Source organism: Sarcophilus harrisii, chromosome 4 (assembly GCF_902635505.1).
Source record: "Sarcophilus harrisii chromosome 4, mSarHar1.11, whole genome shotgun sequence".
Classification (NCBI taxonomy): domain Eukaryota; kingdom Metazoa; phylum Chordata; class Mammalia; order Dasyuromorphia; family Dasyuridae; genus Sarcophilus; species Sarcophilus harrisii.
The window spans coordinates 219,734,955-219,748,038 of record NC_045429.1 but is presented as its reverse complement, the minus strand read 5'-3'; the positions used below and the strand labels follow the sequence as shown (position 1 = coordinate 219,748,038).

At 35.1% G+C, this 13,084-nt stretch overlaps 1 protein-coding gene across 2 annotated transcripts in view; it reads left to right on the top strand.

Annotated features, from left to right (window-relative positions):
* SLC35A1 (solute carrier family 35 member A1) overlaps positions 1 to 13,084 on the top strand; it is a 49,518-nt gene that overhangs the window by 20,020 nt on the left and 16,414 nt on the right. The gene's annotated exons all lie outside the window — the stretch shown is intronic.

The following is a 13,084-nucleotide window of genomic DNA, read 5'->3' as shown; positions in this document are numbered from 1 at the left end:
TCAGATTAAATGTCAGTGTTCTATTTCAAATGGAAATAGAAATATCTTAATGGAAAAATTTTTATTTCTATTTTTCAATTTTGCTTGCTTTCTGATTTAATAGGAAACTCTGATGTCAGTTATGTAGCCCTCTATGAGTATAAAGTTTATAAGGAATGAGTTAAATTTTAGGGTTTTTTTTCCCCTAGAAAGAATCAAACAACTAAATGTATTGTTTATTCAATCAAACAATCCAAGTGGTTTGCTTCACATTAAACAAGCCAAGTGACGTTTCTTCAAAATGTAAGTGAAAATTTGGACAGTTGTTTCTATGTTATTTTAGAAATACTTTTTAAGAAGTATTTCCATATATTTCAGAATTGCCCATTTTCATAGTGGCTTTCATTGTTAAATTCTTTTGTGAAATTAAAGTTCAAATAGAATCGGATATTTATTAGAAACAGTGACAAAGGAATAATAGTATTATTTCACAAAATAGAACTATGATTTAATAAAGAATATCCAAAAGAGTTAATATACTTTCAAATAAGCAACTTTATAATCCAGGGAAAAGCTTAGTTATTTAACGTGAAGAAAGGCCCTGAACTTAGTCTAAATAATCCAATATATAGTCTATCAATCAACATGCAGTTAGGTTTTTTTTTTTTAGTGCTTACTTCTTGTAAGGGCAACTAGGTAGCATAGTGGATAGTATTACACCTAGAGTCAGGAAGATTCATCTTTAATTCAAATTTGTTCTCAGGCAGTTACTAGCTATGTGATCATGGGGAGATCACTTAACCCTATTTGCCTCAGTGTCCTCATCTGTCAAATGAGTTGGAAACGGCAAACTACTCCAGTATCTTTGCCAGTGAAACTCCAAATTAGGTTACGAAGAGTTGGACACAACTGAAAAATGACTAAACAAAACCAACTATTTGTGATATAGAGTTATAGTTTAATAAACTTATCACATAGTGGTGGTGGCAGATGGGGATAAGACTTAAGTACAGAGAAAGTATCATACTATATAAGGCAGAATGTAAAGTGATATAAGAAAAATGGAGACAAAATAATACAGGAAAAGTTGAGGAGGGGAGATAGCCCTTTCAGCTGGGTACAATCAGAAAGACTTCTTGGAGGACGCAGAATTTTATCTGATCTTTGAAGGAAGGTATGGGTTTCATAAAATAGAAGTGAACTCTAGGCAATGGGAGACAACCTGTGGGAATACATGGACTTGCATGTATGCAAAGAAAGAATGAAAAGTGAAATTAGGGAATAGCTAGTTCTGGTTTGCTTGGACTATGGAGTGCATGAAAGGGAATAGTGTGAAAGAAAATTGAACAGATAGTTTGGAGTAATCAGCAAAGGGTTCATTTGGTCCTTGTTCAGTTTTTGTGAAGGACTCACCCTTGTCATCTTTATTGTGGAGGGAAGCCCATGCTTTGATAGCAGCAGCAGCAATTTGCTCATATGCTGCTATGGAGTAATTAATCTGTACTAAAATATCTTCATAAAAACCTACACCTGTTAGTTGGTCATGGATGATTGGAGTATTAACTCTACTTTGACTATTTTGTTGGGCTTGTATCCTACAGAGCTCACTATATTCAGAAAGCCACAACAAGTTTTGTCCAGGTTCTAGGCATACCCTTGCCATAGATTTCTAGTCACTATGGGTTAAGACTTCATAAGCCAAATTCTGTTTACATCTTAACATAGGCTGATGTACCCCATAAAGAGTGCAAGCCTTTTTCAGGTCTTTGAAGATTTCTATATCAAAAGGAGTGTATCTTCTACTTTCTTGACCTGAAGAGTCAAACTATTGAATCACCGGATACACACCTAGTTTCAAATCAGCTATATCCTTCCCTTCCTCAGTGGCTTTAAGTATTGCCTTTTGAAATCTACTCATAGGAGGGGGTGATTGCTGGGGGAGAGGTGTTGGTGGTATCACTGCCCCTCCCACTATTCCTCCTCCCTCTATCCCAGAAGGTGATGTTGATTGGGAGCGTGTCAGGGATCTGCTCTGTAGGTGTAGGCAGCTTCCTTGGGAGAAGGAGAATCACCACACCCTTGAACCTTACTTAACTCCTCATGCCTTCTGGCAATATCATTAATCCGTTCTTTGTCCTCTTTTTCTTCACACTTCCTCATCTGGATGTTCTGAAAATTTTTCTTTTTTCTATAACTTGCAGGATTCTTCAAGGCCAATTGTGTTATGTTGTATATATAGAATGCTTCGTTGGAAACTGAATGAGGACCTTTATCATTGTAGTATTCACATAATTGATCTCCTACAAGCTTCCAATTATCTGTTCCTACTTCTTCTTCCTCTAAGAACCAAGGGGTTGTGTGTTCTAATGTACCCAAGAGTCTAGTGATCTGTTCCCAGATTATGATTAAGCCTTGTCCCTTGATCAACTTAAGTATGCTTTCTATAGCGCCCCTTTGGGTTTGGGGGGGGTGGAGACCGAGGGGGGGGGGGAGAGGAAGAGAATCTTTTCCTAACATCTGCCCCATTTCAGCTAGAAAAGGTTACTGATTTAGCCCTTAACAAAGTAAGTTCCCTGTTTGTCTATTAAAATACTCACCCAATTTCCTGATGAAAGAAGACTTCTTCAGTGAAAGTAGGTTCCTTGGTCCCTTGTTCGGGTGCCAAATGTGAAGACCAAGTTAGCATCCTGGATACTTTAAAAATCAACCGGACCCGGGATAAGTAAAAGCACTTGGTCTTTATTCTTTGTTGAAGTGAGAGGGATGGACACAGGAATCTCCATACTTCTCTTCTTCCTCTCTCAGCAGCCAAAAGTGACTCTCTCTTCTCTTACTCCACCCTCTAATCCCCTCTTACAATTCTCTATACACCAATAGATCAAGCCAGCACAGGGCGAGCCATTTTCCAATCATATGCTAATAGAATATTGTCCAATAAGTAATTAGCCTTTAGTACTCAGCTGTCCAAGTGCATCTGCTCAATTTCAGCCCATTACACCTAAGTGTCAGCACCCATAATAATTAATTGAGAGGAGAGGGAAAGATAGCAGTTGGCTCTTTGGTATTTAGTAAGGGAGTTGATCAGGAGACTCCTCAGGTGCCCCAGCCTAGTTGATGAAATCACAAGTAACAAAAGACAACAAGGTATTTAGATCTTTTTAAAAGTTTTTTTTTTTTAATTTTTTTAATAGCCTTTTATTTACAAGTTATATGTATGGGTAATTTTACAGCATTGACAATTGCCAAATCTTTTGTTCCAATTTTTCCCCTCCTTCCCTTCCCCCTGCCCCAGATGGCAGGATGACCAGTAGATGTTAAATATTTTAAAGTATAAATTAGATACACAATAAATATACATGATAAAACCATTATTTTGTTATACAAAAAGAATCAGACTCTGAAATATTATACAGTTAGCCTGTGAAGGAAATCCAAAATGCTGGCAGGCAAAAATATAGGGATTGGGAATTCAATGTAATGGTTCTTATTCATCTCCCAGAGTTCTTTCACTGGGCATAGCTGGTTCAGTTCATTATTGCTCCATTGGAGCTGGTTTGGTTCATCTCATTGCTGAGGATGACCAGGTCCATCAGAACTGGTCATCATATAGTATTGTTGTTGAAGTATATAATGATCTCCTGGCCCTGCTCATTTCACTCAGCATCAGTTCATGTAAGTCTCTCAAGGCCTTTCTGAAATCATCCTGTTGGTCATTTCTTACCGAACAATAATATTCCATAATATTCATATACCACAATTTATTCAGCCATTCTCCCATTGATGGGCATCCTCAGTTTCCAGTTTCTGGCCACTACAAAGAGACCTATCACAAACATTCTTGCATATACAGGTCCCTTTCCCTTTTTTATGATCCCTTTGGTAAGCCCAGTAGTAACACTGCTGGATCAAAGGGTATGCACAGTTTGATAACTTAATGAGCATAGCTCCAAATTGCTCTCCAGAATGGTTGGATGTATTCACAATTCCACCAACAATGTATTAGTGTCCCTGTTTTTGTACATCCCCTCCAACATTCCGCATTATCTTTCCCTGTCATTCTAGCCAGTCTGACAGGTGTGTAGTGGTATCTCAGAGTTGTCTTAATTTGCATTTCTTTGATTGATAATGACTTGGAGCATCTTTTCATATAGCTAGAAATAGTTTCAGTTTCTTCATCTAAGAATTGTCTGTTCATATCCTTTGACCATTTATCAATTGGAGAATGGCTTGAAGGTATTTAGATCTTAAAGTATAAAGTAGTTCAAAAACTGATTCTGTTAATCAGCCTTAACGGAATTTGGACAGCTAGCTAGTCATTGACTCCAAAGGATCAGTTGCTTCCCCATAAAAATCAGGAAAGAAACTCTTAAGCTTTCAGTCAAGGCAGCTTCAAAGAGAGAGAGTTGACAGTAGAAAAAGGTGAAGAGTGTGACTTGACAGCAGGGAAAGGTGTCAGCTATAGAATAAAAAGGGTTAATTAACCCTAGAATAGGAAGTTGAGCTATAAAGAGGAGCAAGTCAGGGAATCAAACTGAATGACCTTCCCAGTGGAGATGCTATTTGGGAGGAGGTTGGGGTGTAGCTGCAGACATTCAGAGATAGGAGTTGTTTTGGCCATGTATTTTCTGTCTATCAGATTTAGTTAGTTCTTTTAATATATACATTCATATTATACAAATTTAATTTTACATAAAGAAATTTGTATCCCAGAAAACCACTTACATTAACTTTCTAATACTGTGCTCCTCCTCCTGCCTCTACCTGTTGGCTCAGCACTCTATGGCCTCTCCTCCCTACCAAAAAAACCCCAAGTGAAAGCACTGATGATACCTGTAGACGGCTGATGCCAGATCAAGTATGTGCTCACTGTTCTTACTGATGGTATGTTTATTGGTGGGAACAGCATGTTTTATAAGGAGCATGATTTGTAGCTACTGTTCTTACTATACTGTCTTACTAAACTTCTTTGTTTTTAGCTATCATGACTCCTGACTGACTGTTAAAGAGAAGTACAGTAGTGGAGGCTTGTTACATATTGTTTTAAGAATGTAGACTTAGAGAGTATCTAGAACCTGAGATAATTGCCCTACGTGGAGACCTAACCCTATGAGTGACAATTGGAAGTGGCCCATAGGGAGATGCTAGATATGAAAAAGTTTTTCTCTGACACACATTATAGTGTTTATTTTTTCTAGTTCCCAGTTTAGTGATTAACTAAATGAGATGAGGGGAGTGAGATCAGAAGGCTTGTCCTCATCTTTATTTAGAATGAAAAAATCCGTTATAGAAAATTGACTGCTTTACTTAGATTGAGCTGAAAATTATCACAATTTTGGGAACAATGATCTTCCCAATAGTTTATACAAAAATGCTGAAATTCCAAAAGATTTGAAGTAGATATAAAAGTATTGCAAGGAAATAGGTTTTGGGGTGTTGGTGATGGTATCTCCATTGGACTTTCTTTTTTTCTTTTTTTTTCTTTTTTTTTTTTTTCCAAGGGAAATGGTCTGGAGCCTTTCTCTTCAAGGGATACTAATGAAGTGGTTTAAAATGAAGAATTTAGAATTTTTCCTTGGGATTCTACATATTAATGCTGACTTAGGGGTGAGAGAATTTCATAATAATTTTGATTTTAAGGAGAAAAGATCTTAACGTACCAATGCAGCAAGATAGAAATACATATTTTGTCTGGTAAGCAATGTCAGTTCATTTATGCTTACAGTGAGGCTTCAGTTTGAAACAATGCTAAAATAGCAAAGTATTATAACTAAGACTCTAAAAACAATTAAGCAGATGTGATGAAATATATTGTAGCAATCAGAATCTTGTTGGCCCTACCCACACTATGTGGTGAGGTCCTAGAACTTGGTCCAAGTTGAAATTGGGACTGAAATTTAGGTTTGTGAGACCATTTTTAATGTCCTCTGGATTAAAAATGGTCTCACTCATAGAGCCTAGCACAAATATTCAATAATGAAGGAGATTATAATTTTGTTTTCTCCTTTGTGGTTAGATGAAATGGAGATAGAGAATCAGTGAACTGCTGCTTTATTCTGTAATAAAATACTTTAATAAATCACTTTGATCTGACGCTCTCATCTGTTGTTTTCTTGGGTTGCTATCGGGTATCTTGGGGAAACCCCTAAAATTTGGCACCACACAGAATAGTCACAATGCTAACAATCTTTGTGCAAATCACATTACTAAGACTAAGGTATTATCTTTTAACAATAATACTGACATTTATTTATCAGTTTGAGATTTGTGAAGTAAATACTTTCACATCATTTGGATCTCATGACCCCAGTGAAGGTGGATATTACTGGTATTCTCATTTTAGAGTTGAGAATAAGTGATTTCATCATGCTGAGTCACATACCTAAGTGAATGTCAGAGATAGAATTTCTGGCTCCCAAAGCAAGCACTCTTTTATTACTCCTTCACTTCTCAGGAATATTCAAAGCAAAGCTTTTCAAACCCAGTTGATTTGGACAGATGGGCCCCCCTAATCTGCAACTCTTTTCAAAGATTCTTAGAGGTGGAAAGAGATCTTATAGAACAGCTAGTTTATATCCCTCTAATTTTATATGAGAGGAAACCATGTGCCCTGAAATAGGCCTTGGTGATTTATTCTAGGTCATGTGGCCAGAAGTGAAATGACAGAACTAGGACTAGAATTGCTATATTCAGACTCTGTTCAGTGATTTTTTTTCCCCAGGGTACTTTTATCTCAAAAGGAACATCAAACAGGCTTTATATATTGCCTATATAGATTTCAACATAATATTGATAAATATTATCACAGGTAACATCATAAAATATTAGTTGCCATTGTACATATGTACATACAGTAGATAGATTTACACTTATATAGATATGTACACACCCTATATAGTGAACAGTAACATTTAATATGTGTGTATATGTATGCTGCTTTTATCTTAATTATCTGCATTATTGAAACACTAAAATCAATTTTTAGTTGAGTGTTCTCTCAAAAGTATTCCTTTCTTATGATTTGATAGGTTCTTTGCAAGGTATAAATTGTTATATACCTATATATAGGTCAGAAACTATACCTTCTTTGTGTTCTTTGGGATTGCTGAAATCTTATGGATAGTTAGTAATACTTAATGAGAGTTATTGCCAGAATATTAAAGATATTTCATATATTTTGTTGTTGTTGTTCATATATTTCAAATATTTTTTAAAAATATTTAATTTGATCACATTCCACAAGTTATGTTTACTTTTATTTACTTTTTCCAAATTTCAGAAAGTTAAAGCTAACAAAAAATTAGTGCTTTCACAAAACACTAAAGAGTTTTCTCCTTTTTCTTTTTTTTTCAAACATTCAAGAATGAAAGCAAAAAAACCTTTTCTGATGAAACGACCTTAAAAATAATTTTAAAATAGAATACAAAATTAAACTTTTTGATAGTCCTTTCTCCTGTTCTGATACTTATTTACTTCTATCTTATGTGAATACATACAAATATACAATCAGATAATTGCCATAATAAATAATTTAACTTGTAAAAATAAAATTTTATGTTAAATATACTTATTGTCACATTACTTATGGCATTAGAAGAGAGGAAACATTGTATGTAATTAAAACCCATAAAAAACCTAAAACATTTTAACTTTTAGTGACAAGTCTTCTCTAAAAATTGTTTACATAAAAAAATTGAAAAAAGTGATGTTTTACCTCATAACTTTCTTTCTAAGTTTGTATTAATATTAATAAAGTGTCTCAAATTAAAAAGCAGCAAGAGAGAAAGCAGAGTCTGAATAAATGAATATTTATAGAACTATAGATATTTGAAAGATTACTTCATTAATTTACAAGGAGCCGGGCAACTAAGTGGTATACTGGTTAGAACACTGGCCCTGGAGTCAGAAAGACCCAAGTTCAAATTTGGCCTCAGATACTTGACGCTCACTAACTATGTAATCCTCGGCAAATCACTTTCAGAAGGGACACAAAGCCTTGAAGTTTTCAGAATAATTTTTTTTCTCTTTAAGTGGATAAATGATACAAAGATGCAACATATATTTTATTGTTTATGCCTCAACACACATATATGTTGACTTTTACATATGACTTTTAAGGATCCATTTCTGGCTTCATGTAAGTTTATAACTTTGTAGATACTGAGAAGAGCAAACAATACAGAGGTTGTATTTGTTCTAAAACTACATGACCTAGATATTCACTTCCTCTTTTGTAAATTTAAACGATCTGTTTTGATTACTAAAACAATTTAGAAAAGCAAATAGCTAGCAACTGATCCTTAAACCTTGATTAATTTTATGAATAATCTGAAAAAATATTGTAACATAATCTCAACTAAATTGTAGTTTAAAATAGCTAATTTATTTTTAAAATGCTATATTAATACATTTAAATTTTTATGCCATGTGCATTTCCCAGTAATTTGCTCTCTTCCAGTAATACCCTAATATTTTTTTCCGGCCTTATAACTGTGATTTCATTGGTTTGAGGAACTTCAGGTATGGACACTCCTTCCAGTGATGCAGATTAGCAATGGTTCTGTAATTTGTAGATATAGAGAGTTGCAAGGAGCTCTAAGAAGTTATGTGCCTTGCTCATGATTTCATGTGTAATATGTGTCAGAAACAGAAATTAAAACTAGAATGCTTTTCACTATTCCACTCTTCCTTATTTATAACAGGGATAGAGAAAAGGGAGAAGGGGAAGTTAATGGTTAGCAACATGATTGAAAATATAATCCGTATCCATAGCTCTCTCCATCTGTCTGTTTAGCAAAAGGTAATGGATTCTAGCATTAGTAATCTGGAAATAATAGTGCACATTGAATTTGATCTGAATTTTAATGAATATTAAAAAAGATGTGTGCTCAAGTGGTTAAGAATAGACAGAACTAATAATTTGTATTGCTTCTTCAAGAACATTTAAAAATAAAACTCATTTTTTTAAACTTCAGGTGCATGACATTGAAGATTGTAATGACTACTAGTAGAGTTTGATGCTGCTGTTTTGCTTTGTTCTAAAATGCCAGCAGTTTTACCCATTATTTTTTTTCTACCATTAGTGCAAATATCAACTGGGTTGTTCCCTAATAAACCATTAGATTTTTAAAAATTATTCATTTTATATTTCAACACCATTTGTGTTTGTTGCAAAACATTAATAAAAAATCTTTAGTGATTAACAGTGATGCTAATAATGGATAAATGTAAACAAAATAGCAACTCTGTGTCTGTAAATTCAATCTTTTGTGAAGTAAATGTACAGTTCTGCAGGTGAGATATTAACTCAGTCTTCATCTTGGCAGCTAAAATTTTAATTTTCAGATCACATAGCCTGGGATCATATGATATATAACTTTCCAGCAATGGTCTTAGTGATGTCCCTCATGGTAATCTAACTATTAAATATTAGTACAACTTAATTTTTTTCTGATCTTTTGATAAGTGTATAGAAATTGTCATTTTCATCCTACTAGATTGTCTTATATATTCCATTTTTGTATTTACTGGACTTGTTATCCACTAAGTTTTGCTGAATTCTTATGAGTGATTATGGATATCAATTGGGAGATTCTGTAATGTTCCAGATTTTGATGCAAACAGGAACATGTGTAAGAAATTCTTCTTCATTAGGCCTTTTTCATTACAGTGGTAATCATCTTTGGTGAATGTATAGATACTTTGTTTGATATTAATAATCAGAGAGCTACCCCACAAAGATACATAACTATTACATTTTTCGAAGGACTTTGTATGATTTTGGCAATTTCATGGGAGACACCTTGTTGGAGAAAAGTGTTAAAGTATTGTTTTGCTCTATTGAATAAAATACTTTTTTTATACTCAATAAGCACAATGGGATCTTGTATTTATTTCAGTTTTTATTCCGGTCTGTGACTTTAAGAAGTATAATCCTCTGTAGAATATTTTTTGGACAAGTCTATCAATGCCCTTTCCGTATCTTTATCAAAGATATCATTGATATATGTATAGATAATTCTCATAAAAATTTTGTATAGATTAGAATGTTATTAGTTTTGTTATTCTCTTGCTTGCCTTTTTTCAAAATAAATTGTGAGATTTTCCCAACTGTTGGTATTCTTTAGTGTCTCAAAATAGCATTATGTTTGGTAGGGATTTCCTCTCTCTATACTTGATATAGTCTTCCTGCCCTTTCCTGCCCTGGTTTCATAGCATATATTAATTTGTGCATTGGTATAAAAGGTGCATATCTTGTCAGATCTTATCCTAGATATTGTACTGCTCGCTTAATGGCCTTTAATAAAATTCTAGCCACAAGCACTGGGTAAGGAGTAAGGCTTTGTTCTGGTTGTGCTAGGAGGTTCACCCACTCTTTATTACACTGATGATGAAGGACTTGATGAAGGACTGCTGTGAGTGCCTCTTTTGTAGCAAAAACTGATATTTCCAAGGGTTTTTGAGTGACTTTCAACCACACTGGATAAAGCCAATTCAACTTCTCTCAAAGCCTCTTGACTTCTTTTGTAAGATGGCGTGGAGAGTTTAAAGCACTGTCTTCTCTTAAAATGTTATATAATGGTTGCAATTGATAGGCAATTAAGCCTATCACTGGACACCTCCATTGGATATCTCCTATCAATTTCTGAAAGTCATTTAAGGTGTTTAGCTTCTCTGTTCTTAAGGAAAGTTTTTGTACTGTAAGCACCGTAGAATATACTTCATATCCTAAATATTGAAAAGGAGCATGTCTTTGAATTTTTTCTGGAGCTATATGCAATTTGAAGTTCCTTAGTGTTTCTATGGTCTTTTGTAGGCATGCTTCTAACATTTTCCCAACCCAATATATTATCCATGTAATGTAACAACATAACTTTTAGAAATGCTTTACTTACTGGAGCAAGAGCAGCAACAACATACATTTGGCACATAGTAGGGCTTTTTTTCATTCCCTGTGGCAAAACTGTCCATATCTTTTGTAAGGCTCAGCTAAGTTAACACTGGGCACTGAAAAGGCAAATCTTTTCATAGCCTCTTTATCTAGAGGGATAGAATAGAAACAGTCCTTAATGTCTATAACCCAAAGAGGCCATTCTCTAAGCAACTGAGTAGGAGATGGAAGCCCAGGCTGAAGAGTTCCCATAGTTTCCATCTGTTCATTTACTTTTCTTAAATCAATCAACATCCTCCATTTTCCAGATTTCTTTCTTACAACAAATACTGGGGAATTCCAAGAACTTAGAGAAGGTTTTAAGTGTCCTTGGTCAAGTTGCATATCTAATAAGGCCTGAATTTTTTCACTAGCTAAAGGCCACTGTTCTATCCATACTGGTATATCAGTTTTCCATTGAATAGGAACATGTGAGAGTGTTAACAGGTCTTTAACAGCAGCCCTGTTTAAAAAACTGAAGTACTCATTTGTAATCCTAATTGTTGTAAAATGTCTCTTCCCCACAGATTGATGGGGATTTTTTCAAATACAAAAAGAGTAAAACTCCTGTTTCACCTTCAAATGTCTATCTCAAAGGGGTAGTACTAATTTCAGCTGCTGTTGATCCTCCTATGCCAGACATATAGGTGTCTGCCTTAATCTTTGGCCAGTGACTGGGCCAGCTGGCACCTCTAATGACTGTACAATCTGCATCTGTGTCTACCAATCCTTCTAATAGTATGCCATTTATATAGATAGTGAGCATAGGACAGTCAGCTGTAACTGCTGCTGTCTAGAATATTCCTGGATTCTGCTGTTGGGAGTTAGAATCTGGGAAACTATCATCAAATTGCCCATTACAAGTCTTTATCAGTAAACCCGATGCTGCTACTTCTCCTGTATTGTCTACCTTTGTCTACCTGTATTAGTGACTGGGATATCTACATATTCCTCAGTTTCCCACATCAGTGTATGGATGGACACTGTTTTGTAAGCACTCTCAGGAGGTGAAATTGTCAAGCCTACTGTGCCTGGAGGTAAGGGATCCATAAGCCTATGGAACAGATTTCACCTCTCCAGCGGGTATCTCAGTATTCCCAGTTACATACAACTCTTTTCTCCCCAATTGTAATCTCTTTTTCTCATCAGGTTGCTGCTTGGCTGATTGATTGTGTAATCCTTTTCTCCCATCAGATTGCTTCTGGCTAATTGATCATGTCTGAATACTGAACTAATAAAGACTGTCTGGGTATAGCATTGGCTGCCATCATGCCCCAAGTATTTTTTATTTTGGACCCTGCGGCCGTTCCCTGAATCCCATTTCCCTGAATCAGTCTACAATCTGATCCCCAATGGAAGCCTCTGTTGCATTTTGGACATGGACTTTGGGTCTTGTTCTCCCACCCTGTTTTCTCACTCTGTCTTTATGCCAACATTGAGCTTTCAGATGCACTACTTTACCACATTGAAAGCATTGACAAGTCTCTCTGGAAGTCCCTTGCCAGAAGGGACCCTGTCTTCCCATGTTCAGATCTTGGGAAGTCTGCATCATAACCTGGGTATAAACGGTATTTGTGCCCATAACAATAGGAAGTGGAGAAAGATTAAGGTGAAAAATAATGAGTTCCATTTTGGACATATTTGGAAATGTAATATTAAATAAGAAGTCACCAGAGTGGGGGCAGGACAGGTAGATGTGGAAATCATCAAGATAGAGATAAAAGAAGCAAATAGTTTGAATACATGATGGCATGGATGAATCAGATTTAAAAATCTCATATGATGTATTTCTTTTCAAGTAAGTAGATCTGAATTTATGTCCTGGCCTTTATATTTATTAGTAATATGACTTAACCAGTCACTTAAATCCAAGTCTTTTTTCCTTATCTGTGAAATGAGGATAGTACTGTATGATACTTGTACTACATAGATAATTTTAACAAATAATTATTAAGTCTTTATTGTTCACAATAGGATTATTGTGAGAAAAGTTTCTCCAGCTTTTATAAAGAGCAACATATAGGTATGAGTTATATAATAACTCATACCTATATTTCACTTCCATCTTATCCTAGGTGTTCCCTTTTTCCTTAATCATCAACCTACCCTTACTTTACAGACATGTCCAAATTTCCTCTATCCTTAAGAAATCTTCAGTAGACCTTAGCATCTTTATCA